At 41.8% G+C, this 8,560-nt stretch overlaps 1 pseudogene; it reads right to left on the bottom strand.

Moving 5' to 3' along the window:
- Positions 1–457: 457 nt before the first annotated feature.
- On the bottom strand, positions 458–6,695 carry LOC127753841 (uncharacterized; annotated as a pseudogene).
- Between the last annotated feature and the right edge of the window lie 1,865 nt (positions 6,696–8,560).

Below are 8,560 nucleotides of genomic sequence, written 5' to 3'. Positions count from 1 at the left end.
ATAAGCTGACACAGAATAAGTTGTTAGCTGCTTATTTTTCTAGATTATTAGTTGTTGTTAGTTGTTAGTCACCTAATAATAATCTAAAACGGCACCTTTAGAGTGGATTACCAGATTATATTAATCAGGCTTATAGATTGTAATAATTTATCATAATAAATTATCTATTTGTTTCAGCTTACTCATAATAATCCAGATTATAATAATCCTAAGCTGAACCAAACAGGGCCTAAATACATATTGATCCATCATAAATACATATTGATCCATCACTTCCAGGATTCAATCAGTACTAATCTCAGTTAAATCTTGCTAGTGATGATTAAACCTAACAATAGCCACAGGTGTTAGTGGAGCCAATCCTTCAGTTAACTAGTAGAACAAAACGATCTATTACTAGTTGTTGAGATGATATTTGCACAGAAATGAATGCTTAAGATAAATTGTTGCAAGGGCACTAATTGCCATCCTTGCTAAATAGTATCCCTCCTATATGCTTCACTACTTTCTTATACTTGTTGAGTTGTGATCCAAATTCATTTGCACTTAATACGGATCGTCATCCCTTTTAGGGTTCCACCATATATATATACCTCTTGTAAGCCGTCATGCGGCGATGTAACCTCACCTCAGATATAGTGAAGATATTTTGCTGGCTGGCGCCCGTGGTTTTTTCTCTCCTGTTTTAGGAGGGTTTTCCACGTTAAATCTCGTGTCTTCTATGGTTGATCTATTGTTCTTTATCGTTTGTTCGCTTATCGTTTCCTAATAAGTGGTATCAGAGCTTGTTTCCACATTAGGGTTTCGCGATGGCGTCGATGAAGTATGATCTACCTCTGCTAGACTACAAGACGAGATTCTCGCTGTGGCAAGTCAAGATGCGGGCTGTTCTGGTGCAAACTTCGGATCTTGATGAGGCGCTGGAAAGCTTTGGGAAGAAGAAATCGACTGAATGGACCGCTGAGGAGAAGCGGAAAGATCGTAAGGCTCTGTCGCTGATCCAACTTCATCTATCTAATGATATTTTGCAAGAAGTGTTGCAGGAAAAGACTGCTGCAGAACTTTGGCTCAAACTGGAATCGATATGTATGTCCAAAGATCTAACCAGTAAGATGCATATCAAGATGAAGTTGTTCTCACACAAGTTGCAGGAGAGTGGTTCTGTATTGAACCACATATCGGTCTTCAAGGAGATCGTTGCCGACCTAGTGTCGATGGAGGTACAGTTTGATGATGAAGATTTAGGTCTTTTACTGTTATGCTCACTGTCTAGTTCATATGCAAATTTTCGTGACACCATACTTTTAAGCCGTGATGAACTATCCCTAGCGGAAGTCTATGAGGCGCTCCAAAACAGGGAGAAGATGAAAGGTATGGTTCAGTCTGATGCATCGTCCTCTAAGGGCGAAGCATTGCAGGTCAAAGGCAGATCTGAGCAGAGAACCTACAACGACAGCAATGATCGTGACAAGAGCCAGAGTAGAGGCCGTTCTAAGTCTAGAGGTAAAAAGTTCTGTAAGTATTGCAAAAAGAAAAATCACTTCATTGAAGAATGTTGGAAGCTGTAGAATAAGGAGAAAAGGAAATCTGATGGTAAGGCCTCTGTTGTTACCAGTGCTGATAACTCTGATTCAGGAGATTGTCTTGTCGTTTTTGCTGGTTGTATTGCTAGTCATGATGAATGGATACTTGATACTGCATGTTCGTTTCATATCTGCATTAACAGAGATTGGTTTAGTTCTTACAAGTCTGTGCAGAATGGAGATGTTGTGCGCATGGGAGATGATAACCCACGTGAGATCGTGAGCATTGGCTCTGTTCAGATCAAGACACATGATGGCATGACATGCATGCTGAAAGATGTGAGTCACATACCAGGGGTGGCGAGAAATCTCATCTCTCTCAGCACACTTGATGCAGAAGGATACAAATACTCCGGTTCAGGTGGAGTTGTAAAGGTATCGAAAGGTTCTCTCGTTTATATGATTGGTCATATGAATTCTACAAACTTATATGTCCTTATAGGAAGTACATTACATGGTTCTGTTACCGCTGCTGTTGTTTCTAAAGATGAACCTAGTAAGACTAACCTGTGGCATATGCGTCTTGGACATATGAGTGAACTTGGTATGGCAGAATTGATGAAGAGGAACCTGCTGGATGGCTGCACTCAGAGTAACATGAAGTTCTGTGAGCACTGTGTTTTTGGTAAGCACAAGAGGGTAAAATTCAATACCTCAGTTCATCGCACCAAAGGTATACTTGATTATGTACATGCTGATTTGTGGGGGCCTTCTCGTAAGCCCTCTCTTAGTGGTGCTCGTTATATGCTTACCATTATTGATGATTACTCTAGAAAAGTGTGGCCTTATTTCCTGAAACATAAAGATGATACATTTGTTGCTTTTAAAGAGTGGAAAGTCATGATAGAAAGGCAAACTGAAAAGGAGGTAAAAGTACTTCGCACTGACAATGGTGGTGAATTTTGTTCGGATGCTTTTGATGATTACTGCAGGAAGGAAGGCATCGTTAGGCATCACACCATCCCGTACACTCCACAGCAGAATGGTGTGGCTGAGCGCATGAACAGAACCATCATCTCCAAGGCTCGTTGTATGCTGTCCAACGCTCGCATGAACAAGCGCTTTTGGGCAGAGGCTGCTAACACCGCCTGCTACTTGATCAACAGGTCGCCTTCTATCCCACTTAATAAGAAAACTCCCATTGAGGTATGGTCTGGTATGCCTATTGATTATTCACAGTTGAGAGTTTTTGGATGCACTACTTATGCTCATGTTGATAATGGAAAATTAGAGCTTAGAGCTATTGAGTGTCTGTTTCTTGGTTATGGTTCAGGAGTAAAAGGATATAAGTTATGGAATCCTGAAAGTAATAAGACATTCATGAGCAGGAGTGTTGTTTTCAATGAATCTGTTATGTTTAATGACAGCTTGCCCACAGATGTCATACCAGCTGATTCTGATGAGGAGTAGCAATATGTTAGCGTGCAGGTGGAGCACGTAGATGATCAGGAAACTGAAATTGTTGGTAATGATGTTAATGATACTGTTCAGCACTCACCTCCTGTTTTGCAGCCACAAGATGAACCTATTGCACATCGCAGAACAAAGAGGAGTTGTGGAGCTCCAGTCCACCTTATTGAGGAATGTGATACGGTTTATTATGCTTTTAGTTGTGCTGAACAGGTGGAGAATATTGTTGAGCCAGCCACATACACTGAAGCTGTTGTTTCTGGAGATCGTGAGAAGTGGATCTCAGCTATGCAGGAGGAGATGCAATCTCTTGAGAAGAATGGCACATGGGAGCTTGTGCACTTGCCAAAACAGAAGAAGCCTGTTCGTTGTAAATGGATCTTCAAGAGAAAGGAAGGTTTATCTCCTAGCGAGCCTCCGAGGTTTAAGGCAAGGTTAGTAGTAAAAGGTTCCAGTCAAATTGCTGGTGTTGATTATAATGATGTGTTCTCTCCAGCTGTAAAACATAGTTCAATTCGTATATTCTTCAGTATTGTTGCTATGAATGATCTTGAGCTTGAGCAGTTAGATGTGAAGACAGCATTTTTACATGGAGAGCTTGAGGAGGAGATATACATGGACCAGCCAGAAGGGTTCATAGTACCTGGTAAGGAGTATTATGTTTGCAACGTGAAAATATCTTTGTATGGTTTGAAACAGTCTCCTCGTCAATGGTATAAAAGGTTTGATTCATTTATGATGTCACATGGCTTTAAGAGGTTTGAATTTGATAGCTGTGTGTATATTAAATTTGTTAATGGATCACCTATATACTTGCTATTATATGTTGATGATATGCTGATTGCTGCCAAGAGCAAGGAACAAATCACTACATTGAAGAAACAGTTGAGTAGTGAGTTTGATATGAAGGATCTTGGTGCTGCTAAGAAAATTCTAGGTATGGTAATCATGAGACAGAAATTCTGGTTTGTTATTTCTTAGTCAGCAAAGCTACATTAAGAAGGTTCTTCAGCGTTTTAACATGCATGATGCAAAGCCTGTTAGTACTCCTATTGTATCTCATTTTAAATTATCAGCTTTACAATGTGGTAGTACTGATGAGGATGTAGAATACATGTCTAGAGTTCCATATTCTAGTGCTGTTGGTTCTTTGATGTATGCCATGGTTTGCTCCCGTCCAGATTTATCTCATGCTATGAGTTTGGTTAGTAGATACATGGCTAATCCTGGTAAAGAACAATGGAAAGCTGTTCAGTGGATTTTCAGGTACCTCAGAGGCACAGCTGATGCTTGCTTGAAGTTTGGCAGGACTGATAAGGGGCTTGTTGGATATGTGGATTCTGATTTTGCTGCAGATTTGGATAAGAGAAGGTCACTCACAGGTTATGTGTTTACCATTGGCAGTTGTGCTGTGAGTTGGAAGGCAACGTTGCAGCCTGTTGTTGCCCAGTCTACCACTGAAGCAGAATACATGGCTATTGCTGAAGCATGTAAAGAATCAGTTTGGCTGAAAGGATTGTTTGCTAAGCTTTGTGGAGTTGATTCTTGCATTAACTTGTTTTGTGACAGTCAAAGTGCTATATGCCTCACTTAAGATCAGATGTTTCATGAGAGGACAAAGCACATTGATATCAAGTACCATTATGTTCGCGATGTAATCGCGCAAGGTAAGTTAAAGGTATGCAAGATAAGTACTCATGATAATCCTGCTGATATAATGACAAAGCCTGTTTCTGTTGCTAAGTTTGAGCTTTGCTCAAGCTTAGTTGGTATAGTGGGTTAGCCCAAGAGGCTATTTGGCACCGAAAGTGTTTTTGTCTTTGTTGTGTTCAGGGTGAAGGATTGTTTCATGCTACAAGAAGGAATTTGTCTCAAGGTGGAGTTTGTTGAGTTGTGATCCAAATTCATTTGCACTTAATAAAGACCAGCTTCTGCCGTATGGATCATCATCCCTTTTAGGGTTCCACCATATATATACCTCTTGTAAGCCGTCGTGCGGCGATGTAACCTCACCTTAGATATAGTGAAGATATTTTGCTGGCTGGCGCCCGTGGTTTTTTCTCTCCTGTTTTAGGAGGATTTTCCACGTTAAATTTCGTGTCTTCTGTGGTTGATCTATTGTTCTTTATCATTTGTTCGCTTATCGTTTCCTAACAATACTCTGCCTTCTGAAACTTATCAAACCTTGAAGTGCCTGCCAGCAACAGCTCTGTGTATTTCATGTGAAGTGTTGTTTCTTTCTTTACGTTCGCTTCATCCTGCTTTATTCTCGCCAATTCAAGCTGCTCTTTCGACAGGCGGAGCTGTACCTCTGACATCTTCTCACGATCGTTGTTAAGCATGGTCTGAAGATATAACGCATGTTTGATGTCTTCGTGCACCACACACGAGGAAGATGATGCCTTGCCTTTACGTTTCCGACTGAACTTTCGCGCCTTGAAACCTTGATGAGGCTGTGTTTATTTTTTAGGTTCATCTTCCCTTGCCACTCTCTCATTGTCTAGCACCTCATAATCTTGTGGACGCAATTCTATTTCAAGCAGTTCATCCCTCACTACCATCCCTTGCTGATGTTCGTTCAATTTTGGTGTTCCAGTCATCAATTGGTGCCTCCCAAGCTGAAATTCAATAGGCCACGACGCATCAGCTGTCAATAGTTCTGATTGCTTCTTTTGATTTGAGACAGACGGCTGGACTTCTGTCATATCTTCGCGGTTCTTGGTAAGCATGTCCAGAGGATCCACTAAGCATTTTCCTTCTTCCATATCTTCAGAGTCTTCCGGAGATGACAGGTAACCACCAGACTCAGATTGCATCGTTCTTTTTGTGGAGAAAGATTGCATTGTTCTTTTTGTGGAGAAAGAAGAGATGTATTCTTTCCACTTGGGTTGGTCCCAAACAGCGTTCCAGCAAAGGCCGAAGGTGAACTTATGCTTCGCTTCTTCGAGATACATCATATATCACATATGCTTCCTTATTATACATCAGCCAAGTTTTGTCCATCTGTTGCATGCCCTCTGACTGGCCGCTAGGATATTTTGCCATGACCCAGTACCAACAATCATTGAAATGTGCCACCTTATTGATCATCCTCTGCCAGCGGTTCTTCAGATGCTTCACTTCCCTTCTCCGAGCTCCGGGGGTTGCACTGTTGTATTCTGCTGCAACCTTATCGCAATACTTGTCAGTCTTGAAGTTAATCAACCAAGTGCTTATCTGTAGTTCCAGCACGGAGATGTTAGGATACCATTTGCAATGTCCAAAAATTAGAGATAGAAAAAGGAAGAGGATGCTTACCAATCTAACGTCTTCCTCTTCTATCCATGCTAGTCGCCTAGCAGTCCTCTCAGGTTCAGCATCGCCATCATCTTGTTGTCCTGGACCAGTTACTGAATGTGGGGTGCCTTGATCAGAGGGTGCCTTGGATGGCATAACTGTAGCTGGTACATATGGTGATGGCATTGCTCCATCAGGTGGCGGTAATGAGTATGGAGCATATTGTGGTGGAACAGCATATTGGAAATTTTGTGAGTATGGAGGATAGTGAGGAAACGGTGGGAAAGTGAAATTCATTGCATATGCTGGATGTGAAAGCAAGTGCTGCGGAAATTGTGGATGGCAGAAACTCGTGGAGCTGAGTTTTTCCGGTGGGACATTTTGGCAACTTTTTTTATCTGAAGAACTTGGTGGGCAAGGCCCCATTGCAAATGAGTGGAATGGTGTGAAATGTATATACTGGGTATGTCAAACGAGCAGAAAGCACATGGGTTTGAACTTTGAAGCCAATTCTGAGAATCTATTTGGTTGAAGTTCCCAACAGATAAATAAGAATACACCCAATAGATCTCTTGTTCAGCTCTAATTTCTTTCACTGTTCCGTTGGATGCCACTTGGAGGAGAGCAACAACCCTGCAGAAACATTGTAAAAATAAGATTTCAAATCATGTAAACAATCTGATTTACTACAAATGATAAGAAATTGTAATACAATACTAATAAAATAGTTCAAATAACTTCTTAATTCCTTTGGCATTGAATTGTATTGAGTTAGGATCTATTTTCTAGAGCTGAAAGGGCAAACTAAAGAATCAATTCCCATTTCCACAATGGCCATGGAGAGTGACCAAAATGCTGCTCCCATCGAGAAGTCAAGAATCAGTCGAGGCAAGCATAAAACTGCCCACTGAGTTGGCAAAAAACTATCTGCTACTGTTGATCAAAACCTATGATGCACCCTTCCCCTCTGCCAACTCACACCCCCTTTTTTTGGAAAAAAGAATGAGCTCAGCAATTTTTTTTTGTTACACACTAGAACGGATACCCTCCTCTCAATCGGGTGGTAAGCGCCATCTCAATCGGGCACAGCGTCCGTCACAGGCTAGAAGTCACTGATGTGAAGAATTATCTCAATCAGGCAAACGGCCGTCACGAATAAATCTATCTCAATCGGGCCCTAAGTAAAGCCCGTCACCGATAGCTTTGACCCAGACGACCAGTCAAACTATAGCCCGTCACAGATGACCTATCTCTATCGGGCCACAACTAGCGCCCGTCACAGATGAGTACTAACCTTTACCGGGCCTAAACTAAAGCCCGTCACAGATGATACTCATCTCAATCGGGTCTAAACTATAGCCCGTCACAGATGACTGATGACCTCAATCGGGCCTAAAATAGAGCCCGTCATAGATGACTACTGACCTCAATCGGACCTAAACTAGAGCCCGTCACAGATGACTACTGACCTCAATCGGGCCTCAACTAGAGCCCGTCACAGATGACCTCATCTCAATCGGGCATTTAGTTATGGCCCGTCACAAATGACTATAATCCACAAAAAAAAATAAATTTTGTTCTTTGGCTAGCCTTAGGCCTTTGCTAGCCATGCCCGCTACAAAAATGATAGAAACAAACACAGATATCCAATATCCCCAGCTCCCCAGCATCACCCATTCATATAAATATGCATTCACATACACAGACATCGACATATTTCATACAACCACACATTCAGCAGCCATCTCATATTTCACATCCATTCACATATTTCACACCCATTCAAATATTTATCATATTTCACCTGCAAAACCGAGTTAATTCGATCAAATATTTATTTAGCAAGTCACGCGGCGGCGGAGGTGCCGGAGAAACGAAGGGCCGCCGGTGCTCGGGTGGGCAGGCGGGCGCTGCGTTGGAGAGTAGAGGCTATGCGTGGGCGGCCAGAACGACAGGGGAGTTCTCCGGTGCCGAGGTACCACGCATGCAGCCGCCGGCGGCGGCGAGCGGCGGCGAGGGTTTTGGCTGACGGCGGATTGCGGGTGTGGGGTTCAGGCGGAATGTGCCTCTCAAAAGTCAAAAGGGCCAAATTTAACTATTCTCCATTGTTAGGTTTGGCTATTACTCACTCAGTAAAATAAAACAAAACAAAACAACTTAGAGAATGAGACATTACATAGTACTACCACATTCCACATTTATATATCTATCTTCTTCTACTTCTACTTCTACTTATATATACATATATATATATATATATATATATATATATATATATATATATATATATA

This window comes from Oryza glaberrima, chromosome 11, assembly GCF_000147395.1.
Source record: "Oryza glaberrima chromosome 11, OglaRS2, whole genome shotgun sequence".
Classification (NCBI taxonomy): domain Eukaryota; kingdom Viridiplantae; phylum Streptophyta; class Magnoliopsida; order Poales; family Poaceae; genus Oryza; species Oryza glaberrima.
The sequence above is the reverse complement of the archived record's forward strand: the minus strand, read 5'-3'. Positions and strand labels throughout refer to the sequence as shown.